This window comes from Odocoileus virginianus, chromosome 8 (genome assembly GCF_023699985.2).
Source record: "Odocoileus virginianus isolate 20LAN1187 ecotype Illinois chromosome 8, Ovbor_1.2, whole genome shotgun sequence".
Taxonomy (NCBI): Eukaryota; Metazoa; Chordata; class Mammalia; order Artiodactyla; family Cervidae; genus Odocoileus; species Odocoileus virginianus.
The window spans coordinates 65,564,953-65,587,382 of NC_069681.1; the positions used below are offsets into that span (position 1 = coordinate 65,564,953).

A 22,430-nucleotide genomic window follows, 5' to 3' on the forward strand; every position below is an offset into this window, starting at 1 on the left:
TCCATGAGTTCATAAGTCGCAGACACACCCGAGCAGCTGAAAAACAACAGCAAGGTTTGTTATGGCTTTTCTTCCAAGGAGCAAGCATCTTATCATTTTGTGACTACAGTCTCCTTTTACATTTATTTGGAGACCAAGAAAATAAAATCTGCCACTCTTTCCACTTTCTCCATTTATTTGCCATGAAGTGATGGGATCCTATCCCATTATCTTAGTTTTTGAATGCTGACATTAAGCCAGTTCTTTCATTCTCCTCTTTCAACTTTATCAAAAGGATCTTTAGTTCCTCTTCATTTTCTGCCTTAGAGTATTATCATCTTCATATCTGAAGTTTCTTGTACTTCTCTCCACAATGTTGATTCCAGCATGTGATTCATCCAGCTTGGCATTTTGGCTGATGTACTCTGCATAGAAATTAGATAAGCAAGGTGACACTATACAGTCCTGACATAATCCTTACTCAATTTTGAACCTTCCTGTTGCTGCATGTCCAGTTAACTGTTACTTCTTGACCCGCATACAGAATTCTCAGGAGGCAGGTAAGGTGGTCTGATATTCCCTTCTCTATAAGTATTTTTCACAGTTTGTTGTGGTCCACACAGTCAAAGGTCTTAGCATAGTCGATGAATCAGAAGTAGATATTTTTCTGGAATTCTCTTGCTTTTTCTTTGATTCAATGGATGTTGGCAGTTTTGTATCTGATTCCTCTATCTTTTCTAAATCTAGCTTGTACATCTGAAATTTCTCAGTTCACATACTGTTGAAGTCTAGTTTGAATGCTATTGAGCACTACCTTGCTAGCTTGTGAAGTGAGTACAATTATACAGTAGTTTGAACATATTTTGGCATTGCCTTTCTTTGGGATTGGAATGAATACTGACATCTTCCCATTCTATGGCCATTGCAGAATTTTCCAAATTAGCTGACATACTGATTATAGCACTTTAACAGCATCATCTTTTAGAATTTGAAATGTCTCAGCTGGAATCCCATCACCTCCACTAGCTTTGTTCATGGTAATGCTTCCTAAAACCAATTTGACTTCACACTCCTGAATGTCTGGCTCTAGGTGAGTGGCCACAGCATCATGGTTATCTGGCCCATTGATAGTTTTTATTTTTTTTTTTTTTCTGTGTATTCTTGCTACCTCTTCTTAATCTCTTCTGCTTCTGCTGTTTTTGCTGTTTCTGTCCTTTATTGTGCCTATCTTTGCATGAAAGTTCCCCTTGTCAACTCCAATTTTGTTTTATGTATCATATTTTTTCCATTCTATTGTTTCACTTTATTTCTTTGCATTTTCACTTAAGAAGGCTTTCTTCTCTGTCTTTGCTATTTCTCCTTGCAAATATCACTAACAAAATATAAACAAACCAATTCCAACAATATATAATAAGGATCATATTTTTTTTTAATTTAGAAATTTATTCTGTTTAATCCACAAGCTTTATATAGCTTTAGTTTAAAAAAAAAAAAAAAAAGAAACAAAAACGAAACAAAAACAGTGAAAACAAGACACTATTTCAAAGTCTGGGCCCTTCCAGCTTTCCAAATACAAGAGCTCTGAAAGTTGTATATACCGACTGGAACAAGACAAAATTATGAATGGAGCCATGACATTTCATAAAACAAAATTTTATGTAACTGAAGGATCCTTCCTGGGACTAGTTAATTGCCTTTACAAAAAAAGAGAAAAGAATGAAATTCCAGTGTTCCAAATCAACTTGTTACACATCTATATAAACCCACAGTGTCCTGGCAAAAAACATGCTTTCATTTTCTGTCTCGTCTTAGAGCTCGAATCCTGATTCATTTCAGCAGAGACTCCACAGGCAACAGGAAAGATTGTGGCATTAAAATATTCATTTATACTTTTGTGATAGTTCAACAGTGGTCTTATTTCTGGGCAAGCTTGCAAACCATCAAGGTTGAAAGCATCATAACTTAAATGGGTGCTAAGACTCAAATGAGAAAAATGAAAAAGGAAAGAAAAAGTAGAAAGAGAAACCTCTGGAAATAGCCAGAGGTATTTAAAGGAACCATAAGAATGCCAACGATATTTAAACCCCCTTTTTTAAAAAGGGGATTTTTCTTTTTTGGCTTAAAATATTTCAGTCTAAATGAATTTATGTCAGCTGTCAATAAAAGAATGTCACTAATACACTGTGGACACCTTTTGCAATGTAAATCCATGCCCTTTTTTTTCACATGGTGAACTTCAACCTAGCAATTATTACAACAAACGTTATAGTCTAAAGCTCAAACACATTTTAGCAATTTTGAAATTGAATTGCATATAAACCAAATAAAATTTACATCATAACAAACATTTCCATCTAGGACTGTGGGGACACTTGAGCCTTCCGCATTGACCTCAGGGCCTTTTCACGCACGTGCTTTTCTAAGTCATCAAGGTTATCTTCAGCCTCACTTTCAGTCTCCTTCTTAGGCTCTGGCTCTGGCTCTGGCTCCTCCTGTGCTGAGGTGGTTGTGGGGGCAGCCACGGCTGCAGGGGTTACGGCAGCTGCAGCCGTGGCAGCTACGGCCTTCTTCTTCTTGTGTTTTTTGTGCTTCTTGTGCTTCTTATCCTTTTTGTGTTTCTTGTCCTTCTTTTTCTTCTTTTTCTTTCCACCTCCTTCTGGGTCTGAATTCCTTGCCAGTGATGGGCTTGGTGTTGGGCTTTTAGCCTTTTTAACCGGTACCGCTGGTGACCAGTTGGTGGAGGGTGACTGAGACTGGACAGGTGACGGAGGTGCTGGGGGCTTTTTAGCTGCTGGCTCAGGGGATCCCGAGACAGATCAGGAAGATGAGACCCTCCTTACCGACTGAGGGCTTGGTGAGGCAGCTTTTTTTATCTTTTTGGGTTCTGGAGTCCTGGAGACTCTCCTAATGGGCCTAGAATTTGGAGATGGGGACTGCCTTCTTTGGGGTGAAGATGATGCTCCTCTTCGAACAGGTAGAGGACTTGAGGTCTGAGGAGCTCGAGGCCGTGGTGAGGGCGAATGCCGTTTGTTTGGCTGTGGTGACCGGGCCTCCCGGGCAGATCGGCTTGGGGAAGACCCTTTCCTATGCTTTGATGACAGTGAAGGCGAACGTCTCTTGGTGACTGGGGAGCTTCTTTGTTTGGGAGGTGGTGAATGGGAGACCCAACGCTTTGGTGGTGGAGATGGTGATGCCCTTTGTTTAGGAGGGGGAGGGGGTGAAGCCGTTCTTCTCTTTGGAGGTGGAGAAGGAGAGTATCTCCTCTGTATTGGAGGAGAGTATCTTCTTGGGGAAGGTGAGCAACGACGTGGAGGAGGAGATGGAGTCCTCTGCCGTGGTGGTGGTGTGGGAGACCTGCGTCGACGAGGCGGAGGAGCAGGAGAAGGAGAACGTCGCCTTCTGGCAGGCGGTGGGGAGGGACTTCTCCTCCGTCTACCACTTTTAATCATTGGCGATTGCCATCGTTTTCCCATCTGCATCCGAGGGGAAGCCTCTTTCTGGCGCTTTCGAGGTGATGGAGAGGCACTCCGGGAAGGGGAATGTCTTCGTCGCCTGCCTACCTCACCATTCTTCACATGGGACCTTTTGGGTCGTTTATCTTCTGAGGAAGAGGAGGAGCCGGAATCAGATGAAGACTGCTGGTTCTGTCGTCTATATTGGCGTCTCTGCTGCACAGAATCTGCTGCAGCCATTTTGCCACCTTTATCTTCTTCTGATTCAGACAACTCTACTTTCCGAGGCTTTGGTGCTGGTGAAGGGGATTCTCTTTTCTCAGTACCTTTATGTTTTGTCACTTTACCTGAAGTTCTCCCTGGAGAGACAGAAACACGACTTTTCCTTGTACGGTTTGACTGCTGGGGTGTTGGGGAATGAAGAGTTTTTGGTGGTGGAGTAGCTGGAGGTGATGGCCTGTGCCTTCGCCTCGGAGGACTTGCTGAAGGAGATAACCTACGAGTTTTTCGAGGAGAGCTGGATGTCCTCTTCGGAGGCTTCTTTGGTGGTGACTGGGAACGAGACGAATAAGATGATGAACTACTCCCAGACAAGGATGCTGATGAATGCCTTCTTCGTCTCACTGGAGATCTACTCCTTCTATGCCTTGGGGGAGGAGGCATTCGTCTTGGTGGGGTTCTTCTTCGAGGAGAGGGTCGTCTTCTTGGGCTTGGCCGCCTCCTAGGCGAGTATGATCTTGATGGAGATCTATGGCGCCACCTTGGTCTAGTATGAGAAGGAGAGCGAGAACGTGTCCGGGATCTTGACTTGGAAAGTGTCCGAGATCTTGGTGGGGTCTTCTCCTTTTCCTTTTCCTTTTTGGAGTTTTTCTCTGGAGAAGGTTCTTTAGGTTCTAGTACTGGTTCAGTCTTGGGAACTTTCAGGATGTCACTAGTAGAAGTGGCCTCTTGTAGCTCTGGAGTTTTTTCCTTCTCTGGAGCAGGGGAAGGACTCCGGCTTTTGGTTCTGTGACGGGGAGATCGAGAATGACTGCGCTTTCTCTCTCCTGACGAGGGAAGATCATCTTCTAGGGGAAGGAGATCTGGATTTGCATCTTCTTGGGCTTCAAGACCGCTCCCTTTTTTCTCTGCTGCTTTCTTTTTCTTCTTTATCCCTCTTATCCTTGTCTTCATCTTGCTTTTTCATAGATGCCAACTTTTCTTGTTCAATCTGTCTCTGTTTTATTTCTTCCTTCTTCAGTTCTAGGAAAGCAGAGGGGATTCAGCGATGTTTTCTTGTGCACTTAAGAGTAGGGGCCACAGTTCTCCCATAAATTCTCTATCATTTTTTCCATTCAAAAACCCTGTCAGGTTGATTTGCATCATTTTCGAATCTGGATTCTTCACTTCCAGCTGGTTGAATATAAACTCAATCACAACATCTTCTTCAAACCCAAGGACTTCTGTTACTCGTTTTGTTATCCAAGGCTTTATAACCTCCAAATTTACTTTGCTCATATCCACCTTTTTTTTTTTCTAGGCATTCTGCGAATTTCAGCTGCTTCAGTAGCTTCTTCTGTTTGTTGCTGAACCGATTATCCTGTTCTGCACTTGTTCCGCAGAAGAATCCACGTCCATCTTGCTGCCTCGCTCGGAGATCGCTCCCTATCCCAAGGTGCACCACGCCGCCGCGACGGAGGGGGGGACCAGCAAGGAAAGCCGAGCGCCGGGACGCAGCGCGCACGCTACACCCGCCCCTCAAGCCGACACGAGGCTGCACCTGCTCAGTGTGGTTAGCCTAAGGATCATATTAATACAATATAATCAAGTGGAATTTATCCAAGGATGTAGGGATATTTCCATATTATAAACCAATCCATGTAATGCACCACATTAGCAAAAGGAAGGGTGAAAATCAGATGATCATCTCTATAGATTCATAAAAAAAATTCAACATCTAATTAAAGTTTTCCATGTAAAACCTCTCATCAAAACTGATACAGGAAAAAAAAAACTGATATAAAGAACACATCCCAGTATGATAAAGGTCTTTTATAACAAACACATCTAGCATCATACTCCATGATGAAATGTTGAAGTATTTCCCCTAAATCGGGAACAAGACAAGGATGCCCTTGCTCACCTCTACTTAACAGTATATTTGAGTCCTAGTGGTAGCAATTAGAAAAGAAAATAAAAAATCCAAATTGGAAAGGAAGAAATAAACTCTCCTATTTGCAGATGACATGATATTTTATACAGAAAACTCTGAAGTGTCCACCAAAAAACTACTAGAACTGATAAATTAAAACAGTAAATTTTCAGGACCTAAGATTAAAAGTGTGAAACCCATTGCTTTTCTGTACACTATTAATGAATTATCAGAAAGAGAAGGCAAAAAACAATCTTGTTTAAGATCACATCATAAAGAATAAAATATCTAGAAACAAACTTAACCAAGGAGGTGGAAAATTGTACTCTGGAAACTATAAAACACGAAAAAAGTTGGAGATACAAAGAAATTAAAAGATATCCCATGGTCATGGATTGGAAAAATCAATACTGTTAAAATATCCATATTGCCTATGGCCATCTACAATTGAATGCAATTCCTATCATATTATCTATGACATTTTTCACAGAACTAGAATAAATGATCTTAAAATACGCATGGAATCACTGATACTAAAGCAGTCATGAAAAAAGAATAATGCTAGAAGTAACACATTTCTTGAGTTAAGATTGTACGAAAAAAATACAGATATCAAAACAGTATTCATTGCACAAAAATATACACATGGGTAATTGGAAAAGAATTAGAGCCCAGAAATAAATCATCTGAGCCACCAGGGAAGCTAAACCCACATACTTATGCTCAGTTAATTTATGACAAAGGAGGTAAGAATATAGATGGAAAAAAGACAGTCCTTCAGTAAGTGGTATTGGGAAAACTGGACAGCAACATGTGAATGGGTAAAATTAGAGTCTTTCTTCACTCCATATACAAAATAAACTTAAATGGATTAAAAACTTATGTACAAGGTTGGAAACCATAATACTAAAAAAAAGAAAGAAAGAACACAGTGACAAAAATTGCCACAATATTTTCTTGGATCTATATCTTTAGGTGAAAGAAACAAAAGCTTTGTTAACAAAACTAAGAGCTTTTCTAAAACAAAAGAAATAATCTACAAAATAAAAAGTAGAGTAATTAATATCACAAATGATATGATCTATAAGTGGTTAATACTCAGTATATATAAACAGTTCATATAACTCAATACCAAAAAATGTAACCTCTATTAAAAATGGTCAGAAAACTCAAATAGACACTTTTTCAAAGAAGACATACAGATGTTCAACATGTATGTGAAAGTTGCTCAGTCGTGTCCAACCGTTTGTGACCCAATGGACTATATAGTCCATGGAATCCTCCAGGCCAGAATACCAGAGTGAGAATCCTTTCCCTTCTTCTGGGGGTCTTCCCAACCCAGGAATTGAACCGAGCTCTCTCACACTGCAGGAAGATTCTTTACCAGCTGAGCCACAAGGGATGTTCAATAGACACATGAAAATATGCTCAACATCACTAATCATCACATAAAGGCAAACCAAAACCACAATGAGATAGCACTTCATACATATCAAAATGGTTATCATAAAAATGTCTGCAAATAACAAATGTTGGTGAGCAGGTGGAGAAAAGAGAATACTAATACACTAGGGGAATATAAATTGGAGCAGCCACTGTGGGAAAATAGTAGAGAACTTCTTTCAAAAGCTAAAAAAAAAAAAAAAAAAAAAAAGAAAGAAAAAGAAAAACCAACAATTCTACTTCTGATATACATCTGAAAAAAAAAATGACTATTTTAAAAAGACATATATGAACACCAATGCCCAATAGCAGAATTTTTTATGATAGTCAAAATATGAAAGCAACCTAAGTGTCCAGCAACAGATGAATGGATATGGACAAAGGTGGGCGAGATGAATGGAGAGATTAGCTTGGAAGCATATACACTAACGTGCATAAATAGATAGCCAATGGGAATTTACTGTATGGATTAGGGAACTGAAACAGAGAATGAGATATTTAGATGGCATCACCAACTCAGTTAACATGAGTTTGAGTATGCTCTGGGAGTTGGTGATGGACAGGGAAGCCTGGCATGCTGTAGTCCATGGGGTTGCAAAGAGTAAAATACAACTGAAAGACTGAACTGAGAGGGGTGGGAATGGGTGGGAGGTGGGAGGGAGATTCAAGAGGGAGAGAACATATGTACACCTATGGTTATTTCATGTTGATGTATGACAGAAGTCAAGCCACTATTGTAAAGCAATCATCAATCAACTAAAATAAATATTTTTAAAACTATAGTAATTATATATATATATATATATATATATATAATGTAATATTACTCACCATAAAAAAGAATGCAGTTTTGCTATTTGCAACAACAAGGGTGAACATAGAGGGTATTATGCTTAGTGAAATAAGTCAGACAGAGAAAGACACATACTGTACATTTTATCTGATATGTGGAATCTAAATCAATATCAATCAAACAAAATAATAGAATAAAACAGATATAGACTCACAGATACACAGACAACAGCTATCATAGTGGGTAGAATGGACAGGGGAGATTCAATATAGGTTTAGGATATTATGAACTATAAACTACCCACAGCAAACATTATCCTCAATGGTGAAAAATTGCAAGCATCTCCCCTAAAGTCAGGAACAAGACAAGGCTGCCCACTCTCACCACCACTATTGAACATAGTTTTGGAAGTTTTAGCCACAGCAATCAGAGAAGAAAAAGAAATAAAAGGAATCCAAATTGGAGAAGGAGAAGTAAACTCTCACTGTTTGCAGATGATGTGATGCTCTACATAGAAAATACTAGAGACACCACCAGAAAATTACTAAAGCTAATCAATGAATATAGTAAAGTTGCAGAATATAAAATTAACATACAGAAAGTCCTTGCATTCCTATGTACTAACAATGAGAAAACAGAAAGAGAAATTAAAGAAGCAATTCTATTCACCATTGCACCAATAAATAAATAAATAAAATACTTAGGAATAACTCTACCTAAATAAACAAAATACCTATATATAGAAAACTATAAAACACTGATGAAAGAAATCAAAGAGGACACAAATAGATGGAGAAATATACCATGTTCATGGAGCAAAAGAATCAATATAGTGAAAATGAGTATATTACTCAAAGCAATCTATAGATTCAATGCAATCCCTATCAAGATAACAACTGTCTTTTTCAGGGATCTAGAACAAATAATTTCACAATTTGTATGGAAATTCCAAGAACCTTGAATAGCCAAAGCAATCTTGAGAAAGAAGAATTGAACAGGAGGAATCACCCTACCTGACTTCAGACTCTACTACAAAGCTACAGTCATCAAGACAGTATGGTACTTGCACAAAGACAGAAATATAGATAAGTGGAACAAAATAGAAAGCTAAGAGATAAATCTTCACACCTATGGACACCTTATCGTTGACAAAGTAGGCAAGAATATACAATGGAGAAAAGACAATCTCTTCAACAAGTGGTGCTGGGAAAACTGGTCAACCACTTGTAAAAGAATGAAACTAGAACAATTTCTAACACCGTACAATGATAAACTCAAAATGGATTAAAGATATAATGGTAAGATCAGACACTATAAAACTCCTAGAGGAAAACAGGCAAAACACTCTCTGACATAAATCACAGCAGGATCCTCTATGACCCACCTCCCAAAGTAATGGAAATAAAAGCAAAAATAAACAAACGGGACCTAATTAAACTTAAAAGCTTTTGCACAATGAAGGAAACATTAAGCAAGGTGAAAAGACAGCCTCAGAATGGGAGAAAACAATATCAAATGAAGCAACAGACAAAGAATTAATCTCAAAAATATACAAGCAGCTCATGCAGCTCAATTCCAAAAAAATAAATGACCCAATCAAAACATGAGCCAAAGAATTAAACAGACATTTCTCCAAAGAAGACATATAGATGGCTAACAAACACACAAAAAGATGCTCAACTGCTCAATATCACTCATTATCAGAGAAATGCAAATCAAAACCACAATAAGGTACCATCTCACCCTGGTCAGAATGGCTGCTATCAAAAAGTCTACAAACAATAAATGCTGGAGAGAGTGGAGAGAAAAGGGAACCCTCTTACACGGCTGGTGGGAGTGAAAACTAGTACAGCCACTATGGAGAACAGTGTGGAGATTCCCTTATAAACTGGAAATAGAATTGCCATACAACCCAGCAATCCCACTTCTGAGCATACACACCAGAGAAACCAGAACCGAAAGAGACACGTGTACCCCAATGTTCATCTCAGCACAGTTTACAATAGCCAGGACATGGAAGCAACCTAGATGTCCACTGGCAGAAGAATGGATAAGAAAGCTATGGTACATATACACAGTGGAATATTACTCAGCTATTAAAAAGAATGCATTTGAATCAGTTCTAACAAGGTGGATGAAACTGGAGCCTATTATACAGGGTGAAGTAAGGCAGAAAGAAAAACACCAATACAGTAAATATTAAAGCATATATATATGTAGAATTTAGAAAGATGGAAATAATGACCCTATATATGAGACAGCAAAAGAGGCACAGATGTAAAAAAAAAAGACTTTTGGACTCTATGGAAGAAGGCGAGGGTAGGATGATCTGAGAGAACAACATTGAAACATGTATATTATCAAAAGTGAAACAGATCACCAGTCCAAGTTGGATGCATGAGACAAATGCTCAGGGCTGGTGCACTGAGATGACCCAGAGGGATGGGATCGGAAGGGAGGTGAGAGGGGGGTTCAGGATGGGGAACACATGTAAATCTATGGCTGATTCATGTCAATGTATAGCAAAAACCACCATAATATTGTAAAGTAATTAGCCTCCAATTAAAAATCAATAAACTAATTAAAAATAAAACTATAAACTACTGCAAATAGGAAACAGAGTATGTCAAGGCTGTATATTTTCACCCTGCTTATTTAACTTATATGCAGTGTACATCATGAGAAAAGATTGCGGGGAGAAATATCTATAACCTCAGATATGCAAATGACACCACCCTTATGTCAGAAAGTGAAGAAGAACTACAGAGCCTCTTGATGAAAATGAAAGAGGAGAGTGAAGATATTGGCTTAAAGCTCAACATTCAGAAAACTAAGATCATGACATCTGGTCCCATTACTTCATGGGAAATAGATGGGGAAACAGTGGAAACAGTGGCTGACTTTATTTTGGGGGGCTCCAAAATCACCACAGATGGTGATTGCAGCCATCAAATTAAAAGATGCTTACTCCTTGGAAGGAAAGTTATGACCAACTTAGACAGCATTTTAAAAAGCAGAGACATTACTTTGTCAACCAAGGTCCGTCTAGTCAAGGCTATGGTTTTTCCAGTAGTCATGTATGGATGTGAGAGTTGGACTATAAAGAAAGCTGAGTGCTAAAGAATTGATGCTTTTGAACTGCGGTGTTGGAGAAGACTCTTGAGAGTCCCTTGGACTGCAAGGATATCCAACCAGTCCATACTAAAGGAAATCAGTCCTGAATATTCATTGGAAGGACTGATGCTAAAGCTGAAACTGCAACACATTGGCCACCTAATGTGAAGAATTCACTTGAAAAGACCCTGATGCTGAGAAAGATTGAGGGCAGGAGGAGAAGGGGACGACAGAGGATGAGATGGTTAGATGGCATCACCGACTCAATGGACATGAGTTTCGATAAACCCCAGGATTTGTTGATGGACATGGAGGCCTGGCGGGCTGCAGTGCATAGGGCTGCAAAGAGTCGGACATGACTGAATGACTGAACTGAACTGAACTGCATATAAAATGAATAAACAAATACAGTCAATATTTTATAATGATTTTAAATGGAGTATATATAAAGCAAACAATAAGAAACAACAACATCCTCTTTGTGCATAAATTAATAGATGTGACTGTGCTCTAATAAAACTTTATTTACCAAAGTGCATTGATGTTTTATGCATGTTGTGATTCATATTTGGTCAAATATGACTTAAAAGATGAAATCATTTTTATGCAAAAAAATACCCTGGAGACAATTTAAATAGTGGGTTGAGTCAATATTAAACTGGATAGGACAATTTAATTCACTAGCAATTGGTGCTACTTAAAAAACCTTTTTAAAAAATTTACAGAAGATACAAAGCACGTGAATTGATTTTTCAGTTCAGTTCAGTCCCTCTGTTGTGTCTGACTCTTTGCGACCCCATGGACTGCAGCACGCCAGGCCTCCCTGTCCATCACCAACTCCCAGAGCTTACTCAAACTCATGTCCATTGAGTCGGTAATGCCATCCAACTATCTACCCCTCTGTTGTCCCTTTCTCCTCCTGCCTTCAATCTTTCCCGGTATCAAAGTCTTTTTCAGTGAGTCATTTCTTTGCATCAGGGAGCCAAAGTACTGGACTTTCAGCTTCAACATTAGTCCTTCCAATGAACACCCAGGACTGATCTCCTTTAGGATGGACTGGTTGGATCCCCTTGCAGTCCAAGGGACCCTCAAGAGTCTTCTCCAACACCACAGTTCAAAAGCATAATTCTTTGGCACTCGGTATTCTTTATAGTCAAACTCTCACATCCATACGTGACTACTGGAAAAATGATAGTTTTGACTAGATGAGCCATTGTTGGCAAAGTAATGTCTCTGCTTTTTAATATGCTATCTATGTTGGGCCATAGCTTTTATTCCAAGGAGCAAGTGTCTTTTAATCTCATGACTGCAGTCACCATCTGCAGTGCTATTTGAGCCGAAGAAAATAAAGTCTGTCATGGTTTCCATTGTTTCCCATCTATTTGCCATGAAGTGACGGGACTGGATGCAATGTGTCTTCACTTTTTGAATGTTGAATTTTAAGCCAGTTCTTTTGTTTTCACCAAGAGGTTCTTTAATTCCTCTTCACTTTCTGCCTATAAGGGTGGTGTCATCTGTATATCTGAGGTTACTGATATTTCTCCTGGAAATCTTGATTACAGCTTGTGCTTCATCCAGCCTGGCATTTCTCCTGATGTACTCTGCATATAAGTTAAATAAGCAGTGTGACAATATACAGCCTTGACAAACATCTTTCCCAATGTGGAACTAATCTGTCATTCCAAATTGATTCCAAATTACTCCAAATTGATTTTTCAATAAGTTAAGTTTTTAGTCTCTATATAATGTAAATAGTTTCTCAGATAAGAAGTTATCATATGCTTTAGAAAATACTATTAAAAATAGTTAGAAATCAGTTTCCCTGAAATAAAACAAAAAAGATCACTGATATGATAACAACAAAAAAAAATCACTCAAAATTGGACTGAAAATCTTAATGTTTATAACTGAACTTGTAGAGTTCAAGATCAATGTTGTTCTGAACACCATACGAAATATGATGACATTTAAAAAATAAATACATAAAAGCAGAACTAGAAGAGGACAAAACTCAGTGTTTCAATTTACGTCAAGCAGGCATAACACAAGTAGTTAACAGAGAACATGAATGGGGGGAAAACATTCAACTGAATAATACAAAAATTTCTGTAACTTTTGCTTTGCTCTGATAATGCTGAAAAAGATATCAGTGGCTTAGAAAAAATACCTATCCCTTTTTGTCTTGCTCTGCACATCAACAAGATAAGCTCTGTTTGGGGATAAATGCTCAGGTCAGGTCTGCTCCATGAATCTTTTATTCCAGGACCAGTAGCAACCAAGACATTCTTTTCTCATAGTGAGTTACAGAAGGGCTAGTGTGCTAACAAAGTGATGCTTCTTAAGACATTGCTTTGTAACTGTCATACTGATTTTGGTCTACAGCCATTGGCAAGAAAATCACTTAGAGAGTTCAAAATCAATAGCAAAGGGAAATAGATTATGTCCATGGTGATGGCGTGGAAAAATCACATGACCAAGCACATGAATTTATAATTCTATTTTAGGGATAGAGTACAAATTTGAGACAATAGTTCAATCTACCACCCTTACAATAAGCTTAATTATTTCTCCTTTTTTTTAAGTATTTGTATTCTCTTAGAATCTTATTTTTACAAGGAAGTAGATTTTATCTGTATTATTAATTACAATGCACTGTTTTCTAGAACTGACTCATACAGTAGGGTAGTCACTAATTAGATGAGGCTATAAATCACTGGAATTAAGTCTAGTCTGAATTGATGTACCCTATATACACACTGAATACCAAAGACCATGTGAAAAAAGATAAAATATCTGAATGATAATTTTATATTTATAGTATATTTAAATGATAGTGCTTTGTATAAAATTTATCATTATAACTTTATTTTTATATGTGTTACATTACATTTTAAATATAATATATTATTACAATTAATCTTATCTTTTTTGTCTTCTTTAATGTATGTACTAGAAAACTTAAAAATTGCCTATTATATTTACATGTAATATCATATTTCTATCCTGAAGATTTCACTATATTTATGTCTGGTGTATAGTAGATGGAAAACACAGATGAAAGAAACAAATAACAATGCAAAAAAGTTACATTTTATATTGATATAGGTGAAATTCATCCAAAATATTTATTATCCATTACTTGTATGATGGCATGATTTCAAAATACAGAAAGCAAATGTTAGAAATGCAGGGAAAAAAATGAATGACTGTTATGTTTTCCATAGAAGGTTTAACAAAATTTTTTGAATACTATGAATCACTAAATAAATAAATAGACTACATGTTAGGAGGCACGTGGAAGAACTGAATAATACAAGTAATAATCTTGACTCAACAAATGTTTATAACTTAGTTATCACTTTACAGAAGATATACCATCAATTTAATAATTTGATCATTACATAAAAGAAATAGCACAATATTTTAATCTCTACATTGTTGGTAAAATAAATCCAGTATCAACAGAGAGGCTGAATAATTTTTGTTCAGCAAATATTTTATGAAAAATAAGGAAACTGGACTTCATGATCTTTAAAATGTACATCCAGAAGTTAAGGACTAATCATATTTCAATAACAAGCATATTCTTAGCAAGTCTCCACAGAATATATAATTTTTCTATTTATTAGACCAAAAAGAAAATCTCAAATTCCACAAGCAAAAAAAATAAATAAATAAAAATAAAAATTACTTTAGAACTTTTCTCTTACAACAAAGCATTATAACTAAAAGTGATTATAAAAAGATAGCCTTTTCAGTTCAGTTCAGTTCAGTGGCTCAGTCATGTCTGACTCTTTGCGACCCCTTGAATCGCAGCACTCCAGGCCTCCCTGTCCATCACCAGCTTCCTGAGTTTACTCAAACCCGTGTCCATCGAGTTGATGATGCCATCCAGCCATCTCATCCTCTGTCGTCCCCTTCTCCTCCTGCCACCCTCTCCATAACTCAAACTATTTTGAAAATATCAAAAACTCCATGGGAAAAAGAAGATATCGGAGTTGAAATTTCAAGAAATCAGTAAAAAACTGAGTACTAAAAAATTTCAGGGAAACACCATAATACACAATAGAAAAATTTCCAGCTAGAATCAAATGAGCTCATTAAAAAGAACTAAGAATTTGAAGTATGAAATAATTAAATAAAACAAGGAAATACACTTAAAGGTAGCAAAACTAATGGCATAGTAATTATAAAGTAAGAAATTAATAGAATAGTAAAAGTTTAAATGAAACTTTAAAGTTGTGATTATTAAATAAAATTTGTTCTTGTAAAATGTCAGACTAGACTAAATTTAACAGCCCATTCAAGAAAAAATTTAGAAAGTATCAAGTAAGCTGGTTTAGGAAGTGGAAGGTGGAAAAGATTGAGATATAAAAAGTGCTTTTCTTTCTTTCTGTACATCACACATCAATAGAGAAAGCAAGGAAGAAATTGCTTAAATTTTTTACTCCATAATACTTAATGTATGATTTTTGCCTCTGTTTTGAAAATCCTCAAACTGAAAGTGTCGCTGTGCCCATAGCACTCTCAATGGTTAAATGCAGGCACCTCACTTTTTCTTCCAGTTCAGGATGATGGACACTCGGGCAAAATTACAATACTGAGCAATCCTATTTTATTTTTCTAGGAAACTGATTCTTAAGCTGATAAACACAAAGAAACACTGAGTTGCTTTCAGAGACTTTACAGAAAATCTCCAGGAGGTCCTGTAACTAAGGTCTCAAGGCTTTATCAAAGAGTATGTTTGTTCACTTCTTTTAAGTTTTAAGTTATTGCAATAAGCTTCCAATAAAATCTTTTTTTTGTTTGTTTTGTTTTTCTTTCAAGCGAGCCAAAGTAAATTGTCAGCAAACAAAAAAATCTTCTGCCAGAGATCTGTGAGAGATACAAAATATCAAATTTAAGGATTGACAGTTCCTTCTGATATTTCTAAACAACTCCAAATAATAGAATGATAATTTCTACTCTCAAAAGTTTACCATAATTAGAGAATGAAATATAAGGTTTTCATGTGCTTTTCATGAAGTAATTACTTACTGCTTATAGTCATGAGGCTGACTTTCCAGAAGTCATTTCACAAAATAAAACTTCAGATAAATGCACCCTCTAAATTCACAAATGTTTTACTTCTCCAGTGAATGTTACAATATTATGGGAAATTTAATGATTGCATGTCAGAAGATGTATAGATTCAGAAACTTTCTCAAGCCAGTCCCTTTCTTATTCTATGCTATCCTGAAATTATTATTGCAGCTACTCTGCACTGAAAACTTTGAATAATTTGCTCCATTAAACTGTTTTTTCTTTGAACTTCAACCTGAACTATAGTTTAATATGGCAATCAAAATAAAGTGAAACATCCAGAAGGAAGGGAAAAAAAAAAAAAGCCACGTTCAAAGGTGATATATGACTCTTAATTTACATGTTTTTTTTTTTAATGACAAAATTTCCAAGGGTAATTTGAGTGCATTTAATCAAAGAAGAGGGCTTCCTTGTTGGCTCAGCTGGTAAGAATTTCTCTGCAATGCAGAAGACTGTGTTGCATTGCTGAGTTGGGAAAAGTCCTTGGAGAAGATGCATCTTTTGACTTATTTCATTGCTACAGGTGTGCATGCTTCACATGTGCATATTTTCCTACACACATAACACACACACACACACACACACACATACACTCACTCACACACAAGTAGACTGCATTTAATAATGACAGTTTAGAAAGCCGGCTATAGTTAGGAAATGCAAATCTTATCAAAAGTCTAACCCATGCTGTGAAGCATTTGAAAGTTGTAAATAACTTAGTATAATACACAGGGATGGCTAGCAAGTCTGCAGAGATAGGGATACTGGATTTCTTTTGTCATCTATGGTCTCTTTACATAGCCCAATTTGTTTTCTCTCCAGGCTTTCTCTCTATATATAATAAGGAGCTATTTATCATATAAATGATAGATAGATAGACAATATATAGATATAGATATAAAATAGATTGATGAGGAGAATCTAATAACTTTGAAACTTGCTTTGTGAAAAATTTATAAACAGAAATGTCAATAAAATAGATTCAAGACCAGGGAAATGGAGTGGTTCTCACATCAGGTAAATGGAATACTTATCTCAGTTGTTATTTTAAGGCCTCCCAAAGTGATCAGGAGTGTAAAATTGTCTCTCTGAAAAATAAAAATTTAAGATTAACTGAGGCAATGAACTATTAAAGAAAGATAAAATGACTCCAAAAGCCTCAGCTTTTCTTGACTTTGCCTCAGGTTCTGCCTTCAGCACCATCTTGTCTCTCTCCCATTACTTTTTATGTTCAGATTCTGCCTCCAGGACCACTTTCCCCCCCCCCACCCAACCCACCCCCTGCCCCCACTTCTATAGTCCTTCTATCTCTTCTATACCTTTGATTCCTCTGTGCTAATTCTTACAAGAAACTTCCCACTTCCCTTTCCTCTGAATTTTTCGGAAACCATCCCTTTAAAATTAAACCTTTTGAAGATACAGAGGCTTAACTAACAAATTATACTTCCTGGACTAATACTGAACTTCAACCTATAGTCAAAAATGTCACCAAATTAACCAAATATCCTCATAAATTTGCTAAGGAATTTAATATAGTCATTAGAACATATCAGTCTGATGTCTCTGACTTATATGAGCTATTCCAAATGCTTGTCAATTAACACTCCTGTTGCTCCAGCCCACTACTTTAAAGCAGTTCTTACCTCAAGAATACTAATAGAGTTCAAATAATGAGGACTTCTTTTGTACTATTATTGTTATTATTATTGCTCAATTAATCATGTCTGACATTTTGCCAGCACATGGACTGTAGCCAACCAGGCTCCTCTGTCCTTGGCATTTTCCAGGCAATTCCTAATGAATCTGAAATTGTTCCTGTCTCTGAACCTTGGCCCTTTTGTTTAGGTTCTTTAAGAAATACAAATGCAATTTTCTTTAGTTCCTTCACCCTCTGTTCATTAATTAAGTTGATTTCTTGGAGAAGTATGGTGATAAATTTCTCTTTCCAAAAGAGGGAAATGATTCTATAATTTGACAGTAGTCATCAAAGCAACCAATCAGTTGAATTAAATGACCCTGTGATATCTTTTGTTTAATCTCTGAGAGTCCTAACATTGATACTAGAAACCCTGACAAATTGCCCTTATTTAATTAGCTATCACATTTCTTATGTGAAAAAATATCCAATTGACATTGACAAAATTCACAGCACACATCACATCAAGATTCACATAGATCCCTCAGAACTCCTTACCATAAATAGTCAATATCCCATAAGTAAATACATCCTTTAAGACATAATGATCATAATAAAATATTACAAAGCTACACCTTTGCGCGTAATAAAATATAAAAATTACCCCTTGTGAAAGTCTCTACTAATACTTTTATTTAACTGGTGAGGAAATCTAAGGGCAGAAAGCAGAGGTTTGCCTAGCTCATATGAGCAATAATTCTTTCTGTTGTTCAGTCATTAAGTCATACCCAATTTTTTGTGATCCCATAGACTGCAACTCTTCTGTCCTCCACTGTCACCCAGAGTCTGCTCAAATTCATATCCATTGAGTCCGTGATGCTATCTAGTCATCTTATCCACTGCCACGCTCTTCTTCTTTTGCCTTCAATCATTCCCAGTAGCAGAGTCTTTTCCAGTGAGTTAGCTCATCCCATCAAGTGGCCAAAGTATTGGAGCTTCACCTTCAGCATCAGTCCTTCCAATCAATATTCAGGGTTGGTTTCCTTTAGGATTTATTCTTTTGATATACTTGCTGTCCAAGGGACTGTCAAGAATCTTCTCCAGCACCAAGTTTGAAAGCATCAATTCTTCAGAATTCACCCTTCTTTACGGTCCAACTCTCACCTTTGTACATAGATTTGACTATACAGACCTTTGTCAGCAAAGTCATATCTCTGCTTTTTAATATGCTGTCAAGGCTTGTCATAGCTTTCATTTCAAGGAGCAAGCATCTTTTAATTTCATGGCTGCAGTCACTATCTGTAGTAATTTTGGAGCCCAAGAAAATAGAATCTCTCGGTTTCCACACTTTCCCCAACTATTGGCCATGAAGTGATGGGACCAGAATCCATGACCTCAGTTTTTTAAAATGCTGAGTTTCAAGCCAGCTTCTTCATTCTCTTACTTCTCCCTCATCAGGAGGCTTTTTAGTTCCTCCTCACTTTCTGCCATTAGAGTGTTGTTTTGTATGATGTACTCTGCATAGAAGTTAAATAAACAGGATGACATTATATAGCCTTGTTTTACACCTTTCCCAATTTTGAACAAATCAATTTTTCCATGTCCAGTTCTAAACTGTTGTTACTTTATCTGTATATAGGTTTCTCAAGAGGCAGGTAAGGTGGTCTGGTACTCCCATCTCTTTAAGAATTTTCCAGAATTTGTTGTGATCCACAGAGTCAAAGGTTTTAGTGTATTCGATGAAGCAGAAGTAGTTGTTTTTCTGCAACTCCCTTGCTTTCTCCATGATCCAACAAATGTTAGCAACTTGATCTCTGGTTCCTCTGCCTCTTCAAAATCCAGCTTCTACATATGGAAGCTCTGGTTTCACATACTGCTAAAGTCTAGCTTGAAGGATTTTGAACATAACCTTGCTAGCACGTGAAAAGAATGAAGTTGTACAGTAGTTTGAACGTATTTTGGCATTGACTTTCTTTTTGACTGGAATGAAAACAAAACTTTTCCAGTCCTGTGGCTACTGCTGAGCTTTTCAAATTAGCTGACATACTGAGTGCATTCTGGGCTTCCTTGGTGGCTCAGATGGTAAAGCATCTGCCTGCAGTGTGGGAGACCCGGGTTCGATCCCTGGGTCGGGAAGATCCTCTGGAGAAGGAAATGGCAACCCACTCCAGTACTCTTGCCTGGAAAATTCCGTGGACTGAGGAGCCTGGTAGGCTACAGTCCATGGGGTCACAAAGAATCGGACACGACTGAGCGACTTCTTTCACTTTCACTGAGTGCACTTTAACAAAATTATCTTTTAGAATTTGAAAGAACTCAGCTGGAATTCTATCACCTCTACTAGCTTTGTTCATAGTAATGTTTCCGAAGTCCCACTTGACTTCACACTCCAGAATGTCTGGCTGTAGATGAGTGACCACAGCATTGTGGTTATCCAAGTCATTAAGACTTAAAAAAATAAAAAATAAAAAATTGATAGCTCCTCTCTGTATTCTTGCCATTTCTTCTTAATCTCTTCTACTTGTATTAGGTCCTAACTGTTCTTGTCCTTTATCATGCCCATTCTTGCATGAAATTTTCCCTTGATATCTACAATTTTCTTGAAGAGATTTCTAGTATTTCCTATTCTATTGTTTTCTTCTTTTTTTTTTTTTTTGCATAGTTCAATTAAGAAGCCCTTCTTAACTCTCCATGCTATTATCTAAATTCTGCATTCAGTTGAGTATATCTTTCCTTTCTCTCTTGTATTTCACTTCTCTTCTTTCCTCAGCTATTTTTAAAACAGCTTTGCCTTCTTGCATTCCTTTTTCTTAGGGATGGTTTTGGTCAATGCTTCCTGTACAATGTTATGAACCTCCATCCGTAGATCTTCAGGCACCTTGTCTACCAGACTTAATCCCTTGAATCTATTCATCACATGCAACTATATAGTCCTAAGGGATTTGATTTAGGTCATATCTGAAGGGCCTAGAGGTTTTTCCCATGGTAATTTACTTATACAATGTATAGTTTTCCAGAAGATAAATCAAGCCATATAAAGCTCACCTTTACTTGGAAAGAAAAACATTTTACCTGGAGAGCAATGCCTCAGAATTTTACTGAGTCCTTATTCCATGCCAATCTTAAAGGCTGATTATAAATTTTGCTAGAGATTCTACTTTTTTGCAATATATGGATGGTTTTCTTCTTCATTCTCCTTCTCAATTCTTCTCACAGGAAGATAGCCTCAACTTACCAAAACTTTTAGCTTTAAAGGGACATAAGAAAGAAAAATTGTCAAATTATCAAAGAAAAATTTTGTTATAGTTTGCCCAAACCCAAGTTCAATATTTAAGGCATCCAATATCAGAACAAGGTCAATATCTAAATTCAGATAAGTTTAACAGTTTCTCAAGTTTTTCCAGTTTCTTCTAAGTTTTCCAAATCCAAAAATAAGTGCCAACTGCAGGGTTTTCTCAGGCTAGTTGGTGATTGCCAGAATTGGAATCCAACTTTCTCTTTTATGCCTAAATATCTGTATGTTTTACTAAATAATGACAATCTCCATGCAGTTTTATAGGAAGATTCTTATGACATGGCTCTTAAGCCCTTAAAAAGAATTTGGTGAATCTACTTGCATTTGGATAACCCAGTAATTAAATTCCTTGTTTTACTTTTTGTTTATGAAAAAGAAATGCAGACCTCTGGGTCCCTACCCCAAAACAAGGGGACTTCAGTTGACTCATAGGATTTATAGCCAGCAACTTGACCCTGTGGCATGGGGAAATAGCCCCTGTCTTATTCCATTATAGCCATTGCCCTTTTGGATAAAACCACTCATAAAATTATGAGATAACCTTTAACCATTCTAATAGAAACCCTCCTGATTTCCTATCACATTCAACATTTTTTATCATCAGCATCACCTCCTATGGTCTATTTTTTTAATTGCTCCTCACTTAACTCTTCTATACATTAATAAACTTAACTCATCTATTCTCCCATCCATTACTAATGAAATTCTTCAAGATTGCTTAATGGTGACAGACTACTTCTCGTGATGATTTTCAGGAGACACTTCTAGGTATTTATGGACTTCTCATGGTTCACTGGAAGTGTTTATTTAAAAAGTGACAATTGCAAATTTTTATACTGGATGGATATGCTATTACAGGGCTTCCTTGGTGGCTCAGATGGTAAAGAATCTGCCTGCAATGTGGGAGAACCTGGTTTAATCCCTGGGTAAGGAAGATCCCTGGGAGAGGGGAGTGATTACCCACTCCTATATTTTTGCCTGGAAAATTTCATAGACAGAGGAGCCTGATGGGCTACAGTTCATGGGATTACAAAAAGTTGAACATGACTGAGCAACTAAAACACACACACATGCTATTACAGCTCCTTTTGGTGGTGTTGAGGCAGCATCTTTAGCCATGGTTATTTCAGTCAAAAAGAATAAAATACATGATATTACATGGACTTGCACTTTGGCCAAGGGAAAAAAAGCTGTCAATATTTATACTGTTAGTAAACATGTCTTAGGAGTAGCTCATAATTCTGAAATGCTGTGGTAGCAGTGTATTTTCCTTACTTACAGTGTAAATAAAATTGAAAATTGCCTCTATATAACCATTGGGTATAATATTTTACCTGTTGCTTTAATTATTATTAAGATTCTTGGGCATTTCAATCTGGACTCTCTGGGACCTCAGGAAAATCACCTTGTTGACATTTTCTCAAGGAATTCTGCTCTTAAAGTGACTGATAGCAGTCAAATTTTTCATACTCCCAGAGTATATTTTCCTAATGATAATTTAGAAA

General features: G+C 37.0%; 1 pseudogene; it reads right to left on the bottom strand.

Annotated features, from left to right (window-relative positions):
- Window positions 1-1,616: 1,616 nt before the first annotated feature.
- On the bottom strand, window positions 1,617-22,044 carry LOC139036203 (serine/arginine repetitive matrix protein 1 pseudogene; annotated as a pseudogene).
- Between the last annotated feature and the right edge of the window lie 386 nt (window positions 22,045-22,430).